This window comes from Choloepus didactylus, chromosome 4 (genome assembly GCF_015220235.1).
Source record: "Choloepus didactylus isolate mChoDid1 chromosome 4, mChoDid1.pri, whole genome shotgun sequence".
NCBI classification, from domain to species: Eukaryota; Metazoa; Chordata; class Mammalia; order Pilosa; family Megalonychidae; genus Choloepus; species Choloepus didactylus.
Genome location: NC_051310.1, coordinates 175,405,819 through 175,428,287, shown reverse-complemented (window position 1 = coordinate 175,428,287; position 22,469 = coordinate 175,405,819). Strand labels below are relative to the sequence as shown.

The 22,469-nt window shown below is 39.1% G+C and overlaps 1 pseudogene; it reads left to right on the top strand.

Moving 5' to 3' along the window:
- The first annotated feature begins 446 nt into the window (after positions 1-446).
- Positions 447-5,321, top strand: LOC119533008 (annotated as a pseudogene).
- Positions 5,322-22,469: the final 17,148 nt, after the last annotated feature.

Sequence of the window (22,469 nt, the reverse complement as noted above, 5' to 3'; positions counted from 1 at the left end):
ATTTACTTGCTCTAAATCTTCCAAAATTTAAATTTTCTCTAGTCCATTTATTTAAACAACCTAATTTGGCTTTATTTGAAATGGAACCTAGAATAAAGAATAAGATCTTAATCAGAAAATGAAAATATTTGTAAAGTCCCTTAAAAGACTAGAGAAAAATGTAAAAATATTAAACTTCCCCACCTGGGAAATTCTTGCTATTCTCTTAAGCAATAGGGGCTACCAATTTAATAAGCCAAGCCCTCAATCTTGAGGCTTGCCCTTACAAAACTTATCTCTGTAATGGCAAAGCTAAGCCTACTTATAATTAATATCTAAGTGTCACCCCCAGGCAGCCACTACCGCTGCCACTGCCGTCATGTGTCCTTCCTTCTCTACTCCAAGTCCCAGCACACTGAACACCCCTGCAGCAGCCAGCCAGCATGTTGGGGATCAAGAAGTAGAAGATGGAGAACCAGCAGAAAGCCTCCAATGTAGTCTAACAGGCACATTACATGAGCAGGAACAAACAGGAGAGGGCAGACAGTTGGAACAAGGCTTGGGTTCCGAAGATGTACTGTGTGGATGACAGGTCTTCCTGGTGCTAGAAAAATGATAACAAGTTTTTCTCTGGAAGAGTACCTCATGTCCCACGCCATCCCTTGCTACTCTCTGGATGGGGACAATGTCTGTCACAGCCTGAACCAAAATCTCAAATTCTCCTGGAGACAGAGAAGAAAATATCCACCAGATTGCCAAAGGGGCCAGGCTGTTTGATGACACTGGTCTGGTCCGCTTTATCAGTTTCATTTCTACCTTCTCCAAGGATGGTGAGAATGCCACAAAATCCATGAACCTGTAGGACTTCTGTTCTTTGAAATATTCATAGATGTACCTCTAAACAATTGTGAAAGCAGAGACGTAAAAGATCTCTACAAACGGGCCTGAGCTGGGGAAGATTAAAGGATCTACGAGTATTAATACTGATTATGAGAAATCTGAAGCACCTGAATGTGTGTTTAAAACCAGTTTGTCCAGCAGGTAATAGACTGCAAGAGCACAACATTGTACCCCACACAGTAATCAAAGGCATCCATGAATTCTTTATGCAAGAAAACAAACTTGACCAAGTTCAAGGTGAGGCTGAAACTCTCCCTTCATTATCAATTACCAAGCTGGATCTTCTGTGGGTACAAGTTTTGAGTGAAGGCTGGGCCACTCCTCTCAAAGTTTTCATGCAGGAAAAGGACTACTTGAAGGCTATACACTTGGCCCTCTGTTAGATGATGGAATTATCAACTTGAGCATTCCCAATGTACTGCCTGTGTCCACCAACAATAAGAAGTGGCTGGAAGGGTGCAGCAAGTTTGCCCTGGAACACAGTGCACAGAGGGTGGCTATCTTACAAAACCCTGAATTCTACAAACAAAGGAAAAAGGAGCATTGCTCCCATGTATGCAGGACAACATGTGCAAAATACACTCATGTCAAAATGGTGACGGAAAGTAGGGACTGGCTGGAGACCTGAAGGTGCTGGAGAGAATAAGGTAGAACAATGGACTGGACCAATATCACCTGACACCTCTGGAGCTCAGACAGAAATGTAAAGAAATGAATGCTGATGTGGTGTCTGCATTCCAGTTGTCCAATCCTGTCCACAATGGCCATGCTTTGTTGATGCAAGACACCCACCTCCAGCTCCTGCCTGCCACACCCTCTGGGTGGCTGGACCAAGGGTGACAATGTGCCCCTGGGTTAGTGCATGAAGCAGCATGCAGCTGTGCACAAGGAAAGAATCCTGGATCCCAAGTCAACAATCATTGCCATCTTCCCATCTCCATGTTATATGCTGGACCTATAGAGGTTCAGCGGCACTGCAGTTCTCGGATGATTGCAGGGGCCAATTTCTACATTGTGAGCTGGAAAGCCACAGGAATACCCCACCCTGAAAACAAAAAGGACCTATATGAACCCACTCATGGGGGCAAGGTCTTAAGCATGGCCTCTGGTCTCACCTCTGTGGAAATCATTCGTTTCCAAGTGGCTGCCTATAACAAAATCAAAAAAGCATGGGATTCTGGGAAGATGGTGGCATAGAAAGAAGTGGAAGACTTAGTCTCCCCCAGAACAATTCATAAATGAACAAAAAAACAGTAAATAACCTGGAATGGTAGCGGGGAGACAAACGTGACAGTACACTCAACTTCCACCGACATGAATTGGGAGGAATGCCCAAGATCACAGCATAAAATCTGTAAGTAAAATTGCAGACCCGCGCTGAGAGCCAAGAACCTGGAACCGGGAGCCCTTCCCTCACAGAAGCTGTGCCGTGCACTTTCTCAGCCCAGCTCCAAGTGAGGTTTTAATAATAACTGCTCAATACAGACAGAGAATCCTCAACAAGCAGACAGAGGCTTTTGGTGACAACTGACCTTGGGAGAATCAGGGGAAATATTCTGTCTCTCACTCTCTCTCTGTGGAGAAAACCTCAGCTGCTCTCAGCCCACAAGGCGTTGCAGTAAAAACAGCCTCACACATTCTGTATTCTGAAATGAGCTGAGAGCCCCACGGCACAGCCAAGCGGCCCAGGGCTTCCCTAGAGGGATGGCACACACTGATGACATAGCATGGCATCCCCCTCGGCTGAGGGAAGATCGCGGCTGGAAGGGGGGATCCGCTCGGAGAACCCAGGGGCGCTACGCCAAGTCCGGTGGTTTAGGGGACACGGAAAGAGAGCTGCCCTTCCTCCCTGGCCACCTGTGCGTGCGCCCCACATTCAGGGCGGGCGACTCCAGCGGCGTGCCCAGGCTGAGCTCTCCAACTGAACACACAAGAATCATTTCCCCTCACTACGCGAGAACTGACTCTCCCAGAGGGATATAGGTGGCTCACAGACGCCATCTGCTGGTTACTTAGAGAAAGTGTACGTCACCAAACTATCTCCGAAAAATTAGATCGATATCCCTTTTTTTCTGATACAACTTGAAAGAACCCTATCAAGCAAAACAAATGCCAAGAGGCCAAAAACAACAGAAAATCTTAATGCATATGATAAAACCAGATGATATGGAGAATCCAGCTCCAAACACACAAATCAAGATTTCGGAAGAAACGTTATTCCTTGCAAATTTAATTAAAGAACTACAATCAAAGAACAAAAACATGGCAAAGGATTTAAAGGACTTCAAGAGGACCATGGCCCAGGATATAAGCACCATAAAAAAGACACTAGAAGAGCATAAAGAAGACATTGCAAGAGTAAATAAAAAAATAGAAGATCTTATGGAAATAAAAGAACTGTTGGCCAAATTAAAAAGACTCTGGATATTCACAATACAAGACTAGAGGAAGCTGAACAACATCTCAGTGTCCTAGAAATCCACAGAACAGAAAATGAAAGAACAAAAGAAAGAATGGAGAAAAAAATAGAAAAAATCGCAATGGATCTCAGGGATACGATAGATAAAATAAAACGTCCAAACTTAAGACTCATTGGTGTCCCAGAAGGGGAAGAGAAGGGTAAAGGTCTAGAAAGAGTATTCAAAGAAATTGTTGGGGAAAACTTCCCCAACCTTCTACACAATATAAACACACAAAGCATAAATGCCCAGCGAACTCCAAATAGAATAAATCCAAATAAACCCACCCCAAGACATATTCTGATCAGACTCTCAAATACTGAAGAGAAGTTCTGAAAGCAGCAAGAGAAAAGCAATTCACCACATACAAAGGAAACAATATAAGACTAAGTAGTGACTACTCAGTGGCCACTATGGAGGTGAGAAGGCAGTGGCATGACATATTTAAAATTCTGAGAGAGAAAAATTTCCAGCCAAGAATACTTTATCCAGCAAAACTCTCCTTCAAATTTGAGGGAGAGCTTACATTTTTCACAGACAAACAAATGCTGAGAGACTTTGCCAATAAAAGACCTGCCCTACTTCAGATTCTAAAGGAAGCCCTACCAACAGAGAGACAAAGAAAGGAGAAAGAGATAGAGAGAATTTTAACAGACATATACAGTACCTTACATCCCAAATCACCAAGACACTCATTTTTCTCTAGTGATTACAGATCTTTCTCCAGAAGGGACCATAAGCTGGGACATAAAACAAGCCTCAAGGAATTAAAAAAAAAAAAAAATTGAATATACTCAAAGAACATTCTCCAAACACAATGGAATACAAATAGAAGTCAATAATTTTTGAACTATAACTCCACTATTTACTTCCTACATGATAAAAAAATACACAAACTCTAAGGACAAATCAGTGGTTTTGAACTCAATGTAAAATACGTAATTTTAGACAACTATATAAAGGTGGGGGAATGAAGGAGTATAGGAACATAGTTTATGTGCCCTACTGAAGTGAAGGAGGTATCAAAGACAAACAAGATTGATAGGGATTTAAGAGGTTAATTTTAAGCCCCACAGTAAACACAAAGAAATTACTAGAGAATATAACCATAGAGATGAAATTAGAGTCTGGGTTAAGAGAAATGGGGGAAGGGGCAACGGGAAGTTACGAAAGGAGTGTAGGGTTGCTGTTTGAGGTGAAGGGAAATTTCTAGTAATGGATGGTGGGAAAGAGCATAACATCATTCTAAATGTGATTAATCCCACTAATGGAAGGCTAGGGAGGGGGTGGAATGGGAAGATTTAGGCTGTATATATGTTTCCATAACTGAAAAAAGGAAAAAAAAAAAAGACAGTCTAACTAGACGACAATTGAATGCTAAGGATGAACTTGGATGGGATTGGAGGGTAGAGGACAGGTGGCTCGAAGGGACACAGTTGAGACATAAGGAAAAGGAAATATAGAATGTAAGCATTGTATCATTGTTGAATCTCTTATACTTCTTAGCTGTGCTTAATGGAATTACATAAAACAATGTTCTTGTTCATGGGAAGTACATACGTGAATTATAGTGTATGTTCAAGGATGTGTGCAGCTAACTCTCATATGTTCAGAAGACAGAGAAATATAGGATGGATGATAGATAGGGAGGGAGGGAAAGAAATAGTGGTTTGACAGCATGTTAAAGTTGGTGGATTGAGCTATCGGGGGAGGGGTGTCAGGGTATGATGAAATTCTGTGTACGGGGCTAGCATTGTTTTTGCAACTATTCATGTAACTTTTAATTTATTTCAAAATAAAATAAAAAATAAATAAAAAAAAAATAAATAAAAAAACATGGACTTCTCAGGAACTCATATGAGGAATCTTGCCCGGGAAGAAGAAAATCCCCCAGATGAATTTATGGCCCCTAAAGCATGGAAAGTCCATGAGATGTTTGGTACCCAGTTGCTTCTCAATGACTTATTAAAATTAGTTTTATAACTAAGTTAAAATTCTGTCTATAATTTAGTCAACTTTAATATTTGTTGAGACAAAAAAGTTAAACTGAAGACCAAATCTTACCAGGTAAAAGGGATAATGTTATACATTTCAGAATGAAATTGGCTTTATTCTTTACTGCATCTGAACAGGTAGGTCCCAGATTTATTAAAGCTTTTACCACTTCTGGTTTACTTGACAGCTTAAGTCTTACTAACCTGTACCCCCACCACAGGGGCAAAAGCCAGTAGTAAAATACATCAGATGAGTAGCCTTTTCTATCAAATTGACAAAAGAAAAAGAGATTTGTCACCCAAATTGAGGTATGGCTCATGTCAAGTTTCTTGCTGTTTCACCTCATGCCTGTTTACAGCCTTACTGCCCAACTTGTGCACTTAAGACCTGACTGGATATTAATGAGAATTTAATCTCAGAGATCTATACAATCTAGCTCTGCCATAAAAGTTGTATTGTCTAATAAGATGAAGAATCTCAGTAGCCTTGTGTGAATAATATAACTTCAGTTAAATGGCAACTTTTAATTTAATCGCATAGAGTGCTTTGCCTCAGGGCTCAAACTGGCAATGTTGTGGAAAGTTCATTTTCTCCCTTTCTTGTGGTCATTGCATCTTACAGAGAGGCTGGGCCTATGTGGCAGCAGTATCAGATATAACCAAAAATAGTTCACACCCTCAGAGATTCACGGGGTGCTAGAGCTGGAAAGGACATCAGAAAAGATCGAATCCAACCTTTTCATTTTACAGATGATCAACCTGAGATGATGCACATGTTTTGTGCTGCTTAGTATTGTTACAAAAAAGAATTAGCATTACTAGGAAGAAATGATGGCACTGGACGAGTGTCCAGATCACTTGACTGATAGTCTGGTGCTGGTTACAACCTATTGCACAGGACCTGGGTCTGATTCCCCTCAGCTGCTTAACACAGCTTGGAACAGCCAGCACTTACAAAGCAACCTTCTTGCATACCAGAGGTCCAGAGTTTTCTAAACCCAGCTGATTTTATTGCAGTTTGAAAAAGAATACTTTTCCAAAGCTGCTCTGAGATATTCCACATCTGATGGCTTTATTTCCTAAGATTTATACTTATACATGTTTCATTGTTGCTATGGAATATATGAAGATACAGAACATTTTATACATAGGTCACTCTGGCAGAGACCTAAACAGGAAAAAGAAAACTGGTTTTGTTTTGTTTTGTTTTCATATTTTCAGTTTAAAAAAATGCTAATCTGAGATAATGAAAATTCTTTTGGGAATAAATTACATACAATGACCATAAAAAAAAAAGAGCCACCCCCAGAGAACCTCGTTTGTTGCTCAAATGTGGTCTCTCTCTCTAAGTGAAATTCTACAAATAAACTCCCTACCTCCTACCCACACCCACCCCACCCCCCATGTGGGACATGACTTCCAGGGGTGTAAGTCTCCCTAGCAACATGAGACTCCCAAAATGAGCCTGGCCCTTGCATCATAGAATTGGTTAACCAAAAAAAAAGTTTTCTCATGCAAATTTCAGCCAGATATTGCAAACTGCCACAATATGCTAAGCCCCAACCAACAGTGTTCCTAAAAACTCTAGAGGATACCCTGAGCTCCATCTTGCTCCTGCTTCTGTTCAGACCATATGTACAATTTCTCACTCAGTTCATTTCTTCCAGATTAGAAGGCTCACAACCACCTTTTCCTCACCAGAGCCTATGCTACTATTCCCCACACTCAACCAGCCACCCTCAATAGGATAGCCAGAGACTTCTATGCTCCTACAAGTAGAGACTGCGACCCAACTGACAGCTTGAAGCAGCTACAGAAGATGGACCATCAGCCCAAATTCCCTTAAGATTAAGGGAGCTGGAATTAGGGCAGTGGCTGGCTGAGCAAAGGACAAATTCCCAAAAGTGCTCAGGCCTCAAAGAGAATGAGATCTGAGAAGAATAGCAATAAACAGAAACTGGGGGCCAAATGACCCCCACCTGGGTAAATCATCCATGCAGAAGAAGGGAAAAGGGGAGGGTAATAAAATAATTAATAAAAATTACAAAAGGAACAAAAATCTATAAAAGCAGATTGCCCCACATTGCCGGAGCCTCTCGCCTGTCACCCTTCTTTTCTTGCAAGAATGCCTGCATGCATGTCTTCTCACATGCATATTCAATAAACTTTCTATCTGCTTACTCTAAAAAAAAAAAGCCTTATTTCCTGAACTGCTTTCTTCATAGCTCATATATAGGGGAGTTGATCATTTTTCTCCAGCCTTATATATCTCAGGATAACAAGTTAATGTCAGTGTGTTCTTCATTACCCAAAGTGACTGCCCAACTATTACCACCTCATCTGCTTGTTAAAAAGAAAAAAAAAAAAAAAAAAAAAAAAAAAGATTCTCTGCCTTTCTGAGTCTGATCTCAGTTTTCTGTACATCCTGCAGTGGTAAATTGTCTATAGTATATTCATCACTCCCTCTCCCCTTGCTAAATCAACTCCAAATTTTGTTCAAATAACCACCTATTACCCACTTAACCCATATGCTTTTTGATAAACTGACATCAACTCCTATCGGAGCAAAGCTCAGAAACTTTTGTTCAGTGGTTATAGAAAATAGCACTTATTCTTTCCCCCTAGAGACAAATAGAGAAGTACAGATTCTTCACAGCTGCTGGTGACTACCTTGCTACAAGAGGGAAAGCCAGCCTTAAGGAAAAACTAACGTATAAAGAAGAGAAGAGCCAAAGAAATCTTTTAAAATATGAAACCAAGCCCTGATTGAACAGCTGCTGAAGCAACCATACTTCTAGACGTCTTTGTTTTTAAAACTATTTGAGATGGGTTTACTGTTCCATTCAACCCAAACTGTCCTGACTTTCCCATACTTAATGACTTGGCACCTGAATCTCCCTCTTTCCTCAAAGCTTGCTAATTTCTGAGTGATTTGAAAAGGTAACACTTTCCATACTCTTATTTCTCAGTTTTCTGAGCATCTCCTCTCTTCAGTATATTTCTGTTCCATTCTGTCTTACTCACCCATCCTCAAACATAACCTTGCTGTTACTAAAAACTGCTCCTGCTCAAATCAGTACTTTCAAAATCCTGTCCTCAGACATTAACCTCCTGTCCTTTCAGTTTGTTCATTCATGCCTACCATGTCTGATCAAATGTCAATTACATTGACCATTGTATTAATTTCCTGTGGCTATTGTAACAAATTACCAAAAACTTGGTGGCTTAAAACAACATAATTTATTCCCTCAGAGTTCTGGAGGCCAGAAGTTCAATTCAAGGTGTAGGTAAGGCCACACTTGCTACCTTTAGTGTCATCCCTTCCCAGGTATGCATCACCTAATGATTATTCTTTTTATTTTTTTCCAGTTATTTTTCTATAATGCCAATGTGTCCTTATCACTTTCCTAATGCAAATCTCCACTGGCTCCTATCACTTAGCAAAGAATTTCAAGCAGAGGTGGGAAAAGGGCACAGATGCCCTGATGTCAAAAAAGGCCTGTGCAATTACAAAAAAAGTCATATTCACTATCCTTAGTATAATCTTCTTGGCTGATGTTCTATAGAACACAAAAAAAGGGAAATAATTGCAGAACACAGTGTTCGTTTTCTGTTTGCAGTTTGAGGAAACAGTGACCTAATGACTAAATCCATTCTCCTTATCAAGATATATAAGAATCTTCTGAAATCTGGTTCCTAACTATATCTAAACTCATATGCCACCAAAGCTTAAGCCCTGGGCTTCAGAAATTCTGTATACTTAACATTTCCAGAACATACTCTGCTTCTTCATTCCTCCATGGTTTGGATTATACTGGGTGTTTTTCCTCTCCCCAAAGTATACACACACATAAATCCATTGACAGTCTAACAAATCCTTTTCAGTAAAATTCTAACACAAATGAGGTGAAATTAAAATATCTTATCCCCAGAGTCCTCTAGCCAGTGCTTGCATAGCCTATGTATTAGTATGACATATTTACTCAGAAAAATACCTAAATTCCCTGAGCCAAGAAGACATCTTCAACCCATTTTGTCCAGAGTTGTATCTATTATGGCTCAAGTTATTTCTGTATTGCTGCTTTCTGAAGGGTATCATCTTCCAATTGGAATTAAGGGAGCCAAATTCTTCTTAAAACAAACCCAGTGTTGGGACCCACCTAAAAACATCAGTCCTGAACATGTTCTAAGTAATGTACTTCTAATAAATAACCATAATCCACCATCATTGCAAATCTCATAAAAGCTAAGTAATGAACTCTCCCCACAGCATCTAATTCTGTGAGAATTGTGCTCAGTTCTAGACATTATGTTTTAAATGAGACAAAGGCAAAATAAAGATTATCCAGAGGGTAATCAGGATGGTGAAAAGTCAAGAAACCATGTGTCAATAGAAAAACAGGGCATCTTTGCTGGGAAAGGAATATGAACAACATATTTATGTTCTGATAGTTGAAGGATTGTCATGTAGAAGAACAAAAGTGTCAATTCTCTTCTACTACAGGGGGTGGAAAAGGGTTAAATAATATTATTTGGAGTCAGATCTTTGCTGAATATGAGACACAACACCAAAAGATTTTTTTCTACCTAGCTATAAAAAGGGCTTGTATAAAAACAAAGTTTTGTAAAGTATCAATCAACTTAGTCTAACTTGTGCTGCAGCAATAAAGATCCCCCCAAATCTCAATGCATACCACACAAAAATGTATTTCTTATTTACATCTCCTGTCCAACATAGATCACTAGGGGGATTCTTCTAATTGAAGCACTCAGAAACCCAAGAAGATAGAGGTTCCACCATCCAAAGACACTGCCATCCAAACACAAATCTCCAAACAATAGCAAGAAAACAGAGCTTGAATCACAAACTGGCTCTTAAATGCTTCTGCTTGGAAGTGATTCACATCATTCCCACTTACCTTTCCTTGGTCAAAGCAAGTCCATGGCCATGTCTAATTTCAAGGACATGGGGGCATGTAATCTTTTCAAGTGCCTGGAAGGAGGGAAATAACAGAAATTATGGGGAGGATTTGTCATATCTACCACAACTCGCAGTGAAATTTAAGCAGTGACCATATTACCATTAGGAATATTATAGAAAGGATTTTGATCTCTAAGCACCTTTAAACTCTAGAATTTTATGATTCTCAGTTTATGCCAGACTGGTCCTTCAAGACCAGGGATTTTGTTCCCGGGGTCAAATAAATAACTCTGGAGTGTATAAATCTCCCCTAAGTTGAAAAATCACTATACTCAATATTTGAATTTACTGAACTAAGCTTACAAAGACTTGGCTTGGAAGAGCTAAATATTGACAGGTCAACAGCTCCAACACTGATAAGCTTGATATATTTTACTTTTTTCAAACATTGCTGCAAATATTTACATTTGACTTCTACATAAGAGTTGTTGGTTTTCAACGGAGGCTGAAATGAATAACAGTTGATAACTGTTCTTCATATTCTATAGAATTTACTTGATAAGGTTTTCAGCCATTTTTCCAACTTCCTTAGTAAAAGTACAATATAAGCTAAATGTGTGTCTTAAATGTTGTCAGCTGTATTCTGGTGGCTTGATTTTATCTTTGACTATGTAAGAGTCACTTCTTACAAGTTATGTTATATATACTACAGTCTCCCAGTTTCATTTTCCTGTAAATATTGCTTAAATTGAGAGCAATTTTGCTCATTTTAAATCTGCTATGTCCTCAATTTTTCTTTAAACTAGGGATCAAATAAGGACAAATATATATTTTCATATCATGGATCTAGAACTATATAGCTCTAAAAGGTGCTTTAGAGATTATTCTAGACATGGATAAAAAGGAACATGCCCTCATTTGCTGTTCAGCATTTTATTACATTTGACTTACACTTTCTGATCTTGAATCTTCCTCCATTTCTCCACAGTTCTTACATATCAATTTGAGAAAAGGTGACAAAAGAACAAAGTCCAGGAAAAAAACTATGTGATCCAATTTATTAGATAAGAAAGTGAACCCTGGAAAAAGTCTTTAACATTACTATTCTGAGAAAATAACAGGAGAAGAACTATGAAACTTATTAGCCATTAAGGCTTGTACCCCAAGCTCCCTGATTAAGGACATTCTAGAATGGTTTCCAAGTCATTTCTGAAATAGTTTTCCCAATTCTGCTTGAATCCTTTAAGCTAATAATGCTTATCTCTGGTTGAAGGGATTTGTGTGATTTTTACATTTTTCTTTGTACTTTTCAATGTTGTTTAATTTTCCATTTCAGTGACATTTTACAAAATTAACAAGGAGATTTAAACAAATGAAATCAGTTTATTGAATCAGCTGAACTTGATAGAAAAAAATAAAACAGAAAGCACCTTTGTTTCTCACCACTGTACCTGCAAACCTGTTCTGCAGGTCTTGTTTCACAAACTGTTCTATAAACCAAGAGGTGGGGACCATCCTGCCACTGCCAGAAGTTTCCACTTTAGGAACAGTGTACCATTATCAACACAGGCCCCAACCTGGTCCTTCAGCATCCTGTCCTTAACTCCCCCCTCTAACATTCCAGGCTGTATCCTGCACAGGCACCCTTGTCAGGGCTTTCTACAACAGTCCTTCACGCGATGCCCTAGGCTGCCCATGAGGTAAGGTTCTCCCCACCCATTCACTGCCAGAGCTACCTTCTTCTGTTTAAAGCAGCAAAAGTTCTGCACCCTAAGTGCAGGTGCCAAAGTGGAAGGAGGTAAGGGACAGGAAGTGTATTCCCTGCATTCCCAAATCAGAGCCATGAACTAATTCCTCCGATAGAAATAAATAGTGACAAGGCTTTGTGTCGCTGAAGCATGAACACATCGTGGGTTAAGGACTGTGGCAGGCTGGACTGGAGGCATAATCACTGTTTCTATGTCCATAACTATTTGCATGGACAAAGTGTGTCACATTCAAAACAACTGACACAAGTGATCCTTAGGACATAACTCATCTGGTCACTGGGGACTGCTTTTATAACCAATCAGGTCAAATAAATAGGATGAAGACAACAGTATTGATTTACAGTCTTGGCCCTATTTCTGAACTACTTTCTAATTCAAGTTCTTTATTCTTGAAATGAGAAACATAATGTGTCTGTTCCGACTACAAGGCTGTGATGCAATATAGCATGGCTATTTCTTAGCAAATATGTTCCAAGATTGACCAATACCTGCATATTAACTATTTTTCCATATTATACATAAGATGTAATGCACAACCATATATAATTGGCTACAGGGATGTTAGTTTTCTTGAAGAATTAATAGGATGCCCCAAAAGTATCATGATAAGCCTCCTTTTTTCCCCATGTCCTGATATTTTCTAGCAAAAATGTCCTTTCGTCTCTTTTAAACCTATATATTACTTTTAGAATTTGCAGTATTACCCTAAGCCTGCCTAAATTTAGGAGTGTTAATGAGTGTAGGATAACATATATATATACTTCCAAACATTATAGGAAGTCTTAGAATTTGTATAGGGAAAAGAAAACATGAAAAAAATAGTTTTTGTCACACTAGGTACAATAACTGCATAATGCCCGTTCTTTCAATGTCTACTACTAATACATGTTTCAAAAGCTCACCTAAGGACTATTTAATTACCTAATTATGCATGTTTGAGTTTCTTATTTCTATTTGATAAGAGTCCTTGACACTGTGAAATTATTTAAGCTGTAGATTTTCTGTTGAGTAGAAAGGAACCCTAAAGGTGGGCCACTAACCAATTTTATGTCTAACTGTAGCTATTACTTATTCTATTATTCTTCTAAAAAAATAATTTTAATATATATAGGCTTTTGTTCCTTCAAATGCCCTTGGTTCTGTCATTATTTCATGAATTGTATAAATCTCTGATAAGCATTCATTCCTATTTGCATTCAGAGTCTCAATGTTTTTAACTTATTGAAAACTATATTTGCATAAAAGTTAGAGGGGGAAAAAGTACGCTTAGGTCTGGAGGCCTTCTGAGCTTCAGGAAAAATAAATGCTGAACATTTACAAGTGTCCTCAGTTTTTGACCCAATAATTACTCTGTTCTTGTGTCTCAGAAGAGTACAACAGTTATTCCACCCCCAAACACATACCTTTTGAGTTATCATCGATTAATTTGTTCTTATGTTCCAAGTATTGTATGAGGCATTTTGCACTATTAATTCTTTAGAACAGTGCTTAGCATTTAATAGGCATTTGATAAATATTCATTGAATAAAAGAACCACTTATCTCCAAATCCTATCACAACCTGAAAAGTAGTTATAATTTTACAGAGGGGAAATGAGAAAACTGAAGCACAGAAAGGATAAAATTGCCTTGCCTTAGCCATAGTAAGTTGTAGAGCAAGGATTCAAATCCAGGTGTGTTTGGCTCCAAAACACACTCTCTCCACTGTGCTAGATTGAAACAAAAGCCCCAAATGTGCCCTAATATTTCCATTTCAATAAAATCCAGAGGCAGGGTGTCTGAATGTTAAAACAAATAATAATACTTAAACACAAAGCATTAAAATTATAGGTCTTGAAACTAAACATATTAGTTAGGGTTCTCTAGGGAAACAGAACCAACAAGAAATATCCGTAAATACAAGATACTATAAAAGTGTCTCACACAACTGTGGGGATGCAGGAGTCCAAATTCTATAGGGCAGGATGTATGAATCCAAATTCCATAGGACAGGCAGAGAACTGGCAACTCCGATGAAGGTGTTGGATGAACTCCTCAAGGCACACTAAGAAGTGAAGGTTCTCTCCCTTTCTCCCTTAAAAGATTTCAACTGATTGTATTGAATTCTCTCACTGTGGAAGACATGCCCTTCATTGATGTAATTAGTCACAGGTGCAGTCAATTGACTGATGATTTAATAAATCAGCCTTCTGGCTTACTAACCAGCCACAAATCAGTCACAAATGCCCTTGCAGTAACAGTTAGGCCAGCACTTGCTTGACCAGACACCTGGACACCATCACCTGGCCAAGGTGACACATGAACCTAACCATCACACTAGAGACCTCAAGCTTCCCTGACCTCTCTATTTCCTCTTCACATCCTATCTTCATTCTTTATCCCTACCTAATTTATACCAATTGCCCCAATCATCTTCAGTCTGGGGTATGGGCACAAAGACTTTCCCTGGGCCAGTGGGAGAAAGGTTTGGGGGGGATTGCAGGGTATGTGGTTTTTTGAGACAGGTATAGGGGGAAATCTCAACGTTCACATTCTTCTTCCAAATTGACCTGCCTCCAAGCTCTGATATCTGGATTGTTCTTCTCTTTCTACCTTTCATACTGTCCTTCTCCCACTTTACAAGAGAAAGACACACTTTCTTCTATCCTACATCCATTGCTCTAGGGTGTAAAACCTGGTGCATAGCTCCAAGATGTAAAAACCTTTGCAGCATCAAAAGAGGGTCAAATCTAGAATATCACTTTCCTGAAGGAGAGTCTCTTGAAACTAAGGCCAAAAAAGCTTCAGAAGAAATATGCAAGATCTTTCATCCAGGATACAAACTCAAGACAAATTTCTATCTATCCAGCTGTTTCTTGTTTTATCCATCTTTCCACTGCCTATCTACCCATCAGTCATCCATCTATCAATTAACCTATGTTACAATATAGAGGTGAGGTTGTTAGGTGGATGTATGACACTAAAAATTTTAAAATGAACTCATACCTTCCTGATAGAAAGGAAGTCTGATTTGGCTGATTAGTTTAACAATAAGGCCTGATTATCTGAAGGTCATGGTCTGTAAAAATGAATGAGCTAAATCTAGTTACAAGATGGGGATAAAAATACAAAGTATCTGTACTATATAAAATAAGCCATTAAAGAAATCTTTTACAACTATTTAAATTTATGATATTTAAACTTATGTTAAAGTTTTTTAGATTTCATTTTTAAGTGTGTGAGGGATACAGTTTTTCAAAGTTCTTTTGAAGATATCAGAGCAAAAATGTTGGGACATAACTGCCTAGTCTGTCACTTCATCTTCTTCCTTAAAATTTTCCCAAGGGCTCTCATCCCATTTCATCTCACTCACACCCACTTAGAATATACCTGCCATGTCTGCTATCTCATCATTTAAGCTCAGTTCTTGAGGCCTACTGGAGAAAAAAATCACATAATCAGATTTGTGCCACTGTAATTTCATTTCACTCAACTTGTGGTGGGGTCCTCAATGCTGATTGGCAATTCATCTGTGTTATTTTATCTTTCCTGTGTTTCCCACAAGTGCTATCTCAAACATTTTACAACCTCATCAAACCACTATCTCCGACTACCTTACCCCTCACTGTTAGCCAGCCAACATGCTCTCTCTTGCCTAAACCTAGCCCCCGCGATACAGCTCTTCTTGGGACCCTATCCTTTCTTGCCTCCTCAAGGATCTTCTTTCTCTCAATTATCCATCCCCTTACCCCTACTTCATCTTCAAACTCTCCTTTCCGTCTGCATTTGAACATACTCTGGTTTCACCCATTTAAGAAACAAGAAACAGAAAACAAAAACCCACACACCTTCCCCTAGATCCCTTACCTATCTGGCACCATCTCACTGTTCTCCTCTCCTCACAATCAAACTTGCCTAAAGCAGAGTGTACATTTGCCCTGCTTCTCAATGCTTACCATCCACGGACTCCTCGTTTTTAACGTGTGGTTTCTGGCCCCCACCACCACCCACTCCCAGGAAGCTGCTGTCTTCAAAGTTTGATAACCACCTGCTGCTAATCCTTTCTTCAATCCACTACAGCCTGACCTCTCCTGAGCATTCTCTTTTCTAAACATTGTCTTCCTTCACCTTCTTGACACCGCACTCTTGTGTTTGCTCTTACCTAGCCAGTCACCCATTCTCAGTCTCCCTGGACAATTCCTCTTTTCTCCACTAGTCAGTAAAAATCAGTGTATCTGAAGATTACACTGTCATGCTATAAAATTCTACATGCTCGCCTTGAGCAATGGGAACCATTTCCTTGGTTCCCATTTCTACCCTTCAGCTGATGACTCCAAAGCGTGCATCTTTCATGTAGATCTTTTCCTTAGTTTTAGTCTTGAATATTTAACTATAGACAACTTTATTGATTATCCCACAGGTGCATAAAACTTAATATGCCTGAAATTGAATTATCTTTCTACCTGTTTTCCTCAACAAATGGCACCATATAGTCCATCAAGACCAACATCTGGGAATTATCTGAGCTCCTTGGTCTTTCATGTCCTTCATATCCAACCAATCACTAAGAGTGGACATTCTTCTCTAATGATCTCCTGAATCTGCTCATATCCCCCAATCCCTAGGACCACCTGGTCTCCTTCAGGTAATGATTGTCTCTCACCTGGACTATTGTAATCTACCCGTTTCCAGTTTTGAGAACCTCCATCTTTTTTTCACACTGCAACCAATTAAAATATTTTAAACATAAGTCTGATCATGTTGTTCCGTTTCTTAAAGCTTTTTAGTGGCTTCCATTACCCATTTTTTAATTATTCATTTATTTTATTACTATTTGAATTAAACTCTAGGGATAAATTCTAACCTCCTTGGCATCATATCAGCCCCAGCTCTCCCCATGCCTCACTCTGCTTCTGAAGTGCTTTTAGTTCCTAAAAGTCACCAAGCACTCCTGCTCAGAACATTCTTTCTACCTCCCTCACCTAGCTCCCTCCTATCCAACCTTAAGATTTGAGCTGAAGTGTTATTTCCTACAGAAAGCCCACTGCCTGGCACATGGTGAATATTCAACAAATATTTGCTAATTGACTGAATACATGAAACTACCAGATTTTTACTTCCAAAACAAATCCCATTACTACTATGAATGGATTAGAAACTGTTTAGTGACCAAATATAAAGTTTCTATCATGTTCTATAAAATTGTTGATGAGAGAGCATCCAAGAAGCTTGATGGAAAAAAATGTGGTGACATCTTCTGCAAAAGGTGTGGGTGACACTCGCAGTCACTCTCTTTCCCGCCGCCATCTTGTTTCTGCAAAGCCCTGCACAAAATACTCAACGAAGCCACCAAAACCATCCCTGCTACAAAGCCAAGTTGTCACAGCACCTGATCAAGTGTTTGGAACAGAATCGGATAATGAGGAATCAATACCAAAGCTGGAGGAACAGGACGCCACATAGGCAACCACAAACAGGCCAGCTGGTGACAGCAGCTGAAATCAATTGAAGAACCAGTCAGTAAAGCAAACAGAGTCAGAGTGAAAAACAAGACATGGAAGGTATATCCAAAACTGAGTCTTTGACAGGTTGGGGAGTTACTAGAGTCACTATCTGGAATCTAAGAATGTCTCCTTTGTCAGCATGACGACAGCTGTCTAAAGAGCCCAGCTTTAGATACCTAATAGTTTGTAGGAAAGCCAAGATGGAAGATTTATCTCACGCAAGCACAGCTAGCAGCTACTGAGAATTCAAAGTCAGGATGAAGCTGTCTCTCACACTAAAGAAAACACACAGACTCCAACTGTACAGAAGTAAGTGAAAATGAAGAGGTTGATGAAACCAGTTTGGAAGTTAAGGACATGAAATTGATTAGATCATAAGCAAATGTGTAGAGAGCAAAGGTAGTCGAGACCAACAGAATGATCTTTTAAATGCCCTTTACTAAAGAACCAAAAACAATGTAACCATCCCAAAAATGAGGAACTTGTGTTTTTTTTTTGGTGTTTCAAAAGAGAACTGCAGCTTGGTTTCAAATTTGTAGTGTTTCTATCAAAATAAATTATGGTTTCTTGTTGGATGAAAAAAAGTCATTGCCCCAATCTCTCTAGCAATGGTACCCAGATTGAAATAATTTATCCAGTTATCCAGATCAAAATAATTTATCTGAGACCTGAAGAATTCAAATTAACTGAAATGTTTACTCCTTTGTTAATTTGTTCAACAATCAGTGGTCACCTAGACCTACCCTCATATAGCTTCAGTCTAGTATGTGGTCCATGAAAATCCACTGAACACTGGACAAGGCGTTCTGTACCATTTCTATCTTCACAAGTTTTGTTATTTTTTACCATTTATGAGCAGCTGCTTTTATCCAAGTAAGAATATTTTTAAAATAGCATTTTTCCTTGTATTTCAAAAACCCAAGTTGAAATTAAAACTAAATTTCTTAAACTGCCATGCTCCTGATCTTTTTCTCCTTTTCAGCTTTGCCAGAGGCATGAACCTTTATACCCCCAGCTCCAGTTAGCAAGATGATTTATTAAACAGACTTAAATGAAAGATGACTTGGTATGGATACACTTGGATTCACAGTCCATGCCTTGGGGCATTTTTCTAACCAACTTTCTAACTAATTCAGAAAAGAAAAACTTCTCTCATTATTTCAAGATAAATGTCTGAACCTACCAGCTCATTTCTGCTTGCCATAAAAGAATCAGAAACTAAAAATGGAGGTTCTGAGGTTCACATTTCATATAGACTTGCAAGCCTACAATGTTTGGCATATGAACCAGTTGCAAATTATCAACTAATAGTATATTTTTGGCACTGCCTGGTAAGCCTCCAATGCCCATTGTATCATACTCTTTCATTTTTCACAATGATTGCTGTATGATATTATCACTCAGAAGTTATGTTGGAGAAATTCTTTTCAACTTTTTTCATTGGGTACGTAAAATAAATTCAGAAAAAGTTTTAAGATACATGCAAAAAAGTCAAATATTTCAGTTTGATTTATGGAAGCCCTAAGCCTGTGCTTTTGCTAGAACAGAAATGGCCTGACTGGTTGCCTCAGTTTAGTCTCTTTTTTTTTATTGTGATTGTTCACATTCCATACAATTATCCAAAGATCCAAAGTGTACAATCAGTTGCCCACGGTACTATCATACGGCTATGCATCCATCACCACAATTAATTTTTGTTCAATTTTTAGAACATTTTCATTACTCCAGAAAAGAAACAGACAAAAAAAAAAAAAAAAAAAAGGAAACTCAAATCCTCCCATATCCCTAACCACCCCGCTTCCATTGTTGACTCGTAGTGTTGGTATAGTACATTTGTTACCGTTTATGTAAGAACGTTAAAATACTACTAACTGTATATAGTTTGCAATAGGTATATATTTTTTCCTATATGCCCCTCTATTATTAACTTCTACTTGTAGTGTCATACATTTGTTCTGGTTCATGGAAGAGTTTTCTAATATTTGTACAGTTAATCTCAGACATTGCCCACCACAAGGTTCACTGTTTTATACATTCCCATCTTTTAACCTCCAACTTTCCTTCTGGTGACATACATGACTCTGAGCTTCCCCTTTCCAACACATTCATGCACCCTTCAGCACTGTTAGTTATTCTCACAATGTGCTACCATCACCTCTGTTCATTTCCAAACATTTAAGTTCAACCTAGTTGAACATTTTGCTCATACTAAGCAACTGCTCCCCATTCTTTAGCCTCATTCTATATCTTGGTAACTTATATTTCATGTCTATGAGTTTACATATTATAATTAGTTCCTGTCAGTGAGACCCTGCAATATTTGTCCTTATGTGTCTGGCTTATTTCACTCAGTATATTTCTCTCAAGATTTCATCATCAACCCATTTTTATTTTAAGATGGTTTTGTTCACACGTCATACATTCCATCCTAAGTAAGCAATCAATGGTTCCCTGTAGAGTCACATATTTATGTATTCACCACCCTCACCACTATCTATATAAAGACATCTACATTTCTTCCACAAAGCAGGAGGAAGAGTCAAAGAAGGTAGAAAGGCAAAAGAAAAGGAAAAAGGAAAGAGAAGGGGAAAAAAAAAAAACATGACACCTAGGAAGCAGCAACAGTAAAGACAACCTTAGATCAAAGTAGAATAAAGAGTCAGACAACAACACCAGTGCCAAGAGTCTCACACCCCTCCCCTATGCCTCCCTCTTAACTGCATTTACCTTGGTATATTGCCTTTGTTACATTAAAGGAAGCATAATACAATGATTCTGTTAGTTACAGTCTCTAGTTTACGTTGATTGCATCCCTCTCCCAATGCTTCCCCATTTTTAACACTTTGTAAGGTTGATATTTGCTTGTTCTCCCTCATAAAAGAACATATTTGTACATTTTATCACAATTGTTGAACACTAGATTTCACGAAGTTACACAGTCCCAGTCTTTATCTTTCCTCTTTTCTTCTGGTGTCCCACATGCTCCTAACCTTTCTCTTTCAACCATATTCATAGTTATCCTTGTTCAGTGTACTTACATTGCTGTGCTACCATAATCCAAAATTGTGTTCCAAACCTCTCACTCCTGTTTTTTCCTATCAGTCTGTAGTGCTCCCTTTAGTATTTCCTGTAGAAGAGGTATTTTGTTCACAAACTCTGTCATTGTCTGTCAGAATATTTTAAACTCTCCCTCATATTTGAAGGATAGTTTTGCTGGATATAGGATTCTTGGTTGGTGGTTTTTCTCTTTCAGTGTCTTAAATATATCACACCACTGCCTTCTTGCCTCTGTGGTTTCTGCTGAGAAATCTGCACATAGTCTTATTAAGCTTCCTTTGTATGTGATGGCTCACTTTCAGGATTCTCTCTTTGTCTCTGACATTTTATGATGTGATTATTAAGTGTCTTGGCATAGGCCTATTCAGATCTATTCTGTTAGGCACTTCTTGGGTCTGTAATTTTATCTTTCTTAAGAGATGGGAAATTTTCATTGATTATTTCCTCTATTATTGCTTCTGCCCCTTTTCCCTTCTCTTCTCTGGGACACCAATGATACATACATTCCTGTATATCATTTTGTCCTTAAGTTCCTGGAGATGTTTCTCATATTTTTCCATTCTTTTCTCTATCTGTTCTTTTGTGTGGAGGCTTTCAGGTGTCTTGTTCTTAAGTTCCTGAGTGTTTTCTTCTGCCTCTCAAGATCTGCTGTTGTATGTTTCCATTGTGTCTTTTGTCTCTTGTATTGTGCCTTTCATTTCCATAGATTCTGCCAGCTGTTTTTTCGAACTTTCGATTTCTTCCTTATGTATGCCCAGTGTTTTCTTTATAGCCTTTATCTCTTTTGCCATATCTTCTCTAAACTTTTTGAATTGATTTAGCATTAGTTGTTTAAATTCCTGTATCTCAGTTGAAGTGTAAGTTTGTTCCTTTGACTGGGCCATAACTTCATTTTTCTTAGTGTAGGTTGTAGTTTTCTGTTGTCCAGGCATCTGACTTCCTTGTCCACCTCAATCAGGTTTTCCCAGATGAGAACAGGCTCAGATCCCAGAAGGAAGAAATATTCTGTATCCAGTTTCCCTATGGTGTGTCTTAGAGGATTGACACACCCTGTGCTTTTCTGCCCAGCAGGTGGCACCTGTCAGCCCATCACTCCAGATTAGTGTAAGGAGGTGTGGCCCATGGCTGTTTTCCCCCAAGCTCGGGGGTCTGGTTCTGAATGGAAGGCAGGTAGTAGAGGTGGGCCCCACCTCTTTCCTCTCGGGAAAATATGCCCCCTAGAGAGAGGTCATTTGCATATAAATAGATTCTTTGTTTCTCTGACTCTGCTACCTCCACCCTTATCTGGGTCAGAGTGCTATGAGTTTAAAATGGCTGAGGCTTTCTCTACTGCAGAGCACTGTGAGCTGAAAACGGCTGAGGCTTTCTCCACCAAGCCACCCAGGTTGAGAGAGAAAGAGAAAGGGACAGAAAGTCCCCTTTCAGGGTCAGTCTATGGCCTCCAGATTCACCCATCGGCCAGAGATAGCACCCAATCCTTCGGGCTCCCTATCCCGAGACAGATATGTCCCCTGACTCTCTAAGGTCAGTTGTCACCAAAAGCCTCTGTCTGCTTGTTGGGTATTTGTAGTTTGCATTGAGTGGTTAACATTAAAACCCCAGTTGGAGCTGGGCTGAGGTATATTGACTTGTTCATGGAGTGCTGTTCTGTAGCACTGGGGAATTTTGCAGTTCAGGCTGCCATGAGGGAAGGAGCTCTTGGCTCGGTTCTGCAGTTTTTACTTCCAGATTTTTTGCTGTCATCTCAGGCATTTCTCCCAATTCAGGTTGTTGCACAATGTGTGGACAGTAGCCATCATCTCCCAGCAGTTATTTTAGATCTTTTACTAGTTGTTCCTGTTTTTTTTTTATTAGTTGCTCTGGGGTAACTAACTTCCACTCCTCTCTATGCTGCCGTCTTCTCCCTCT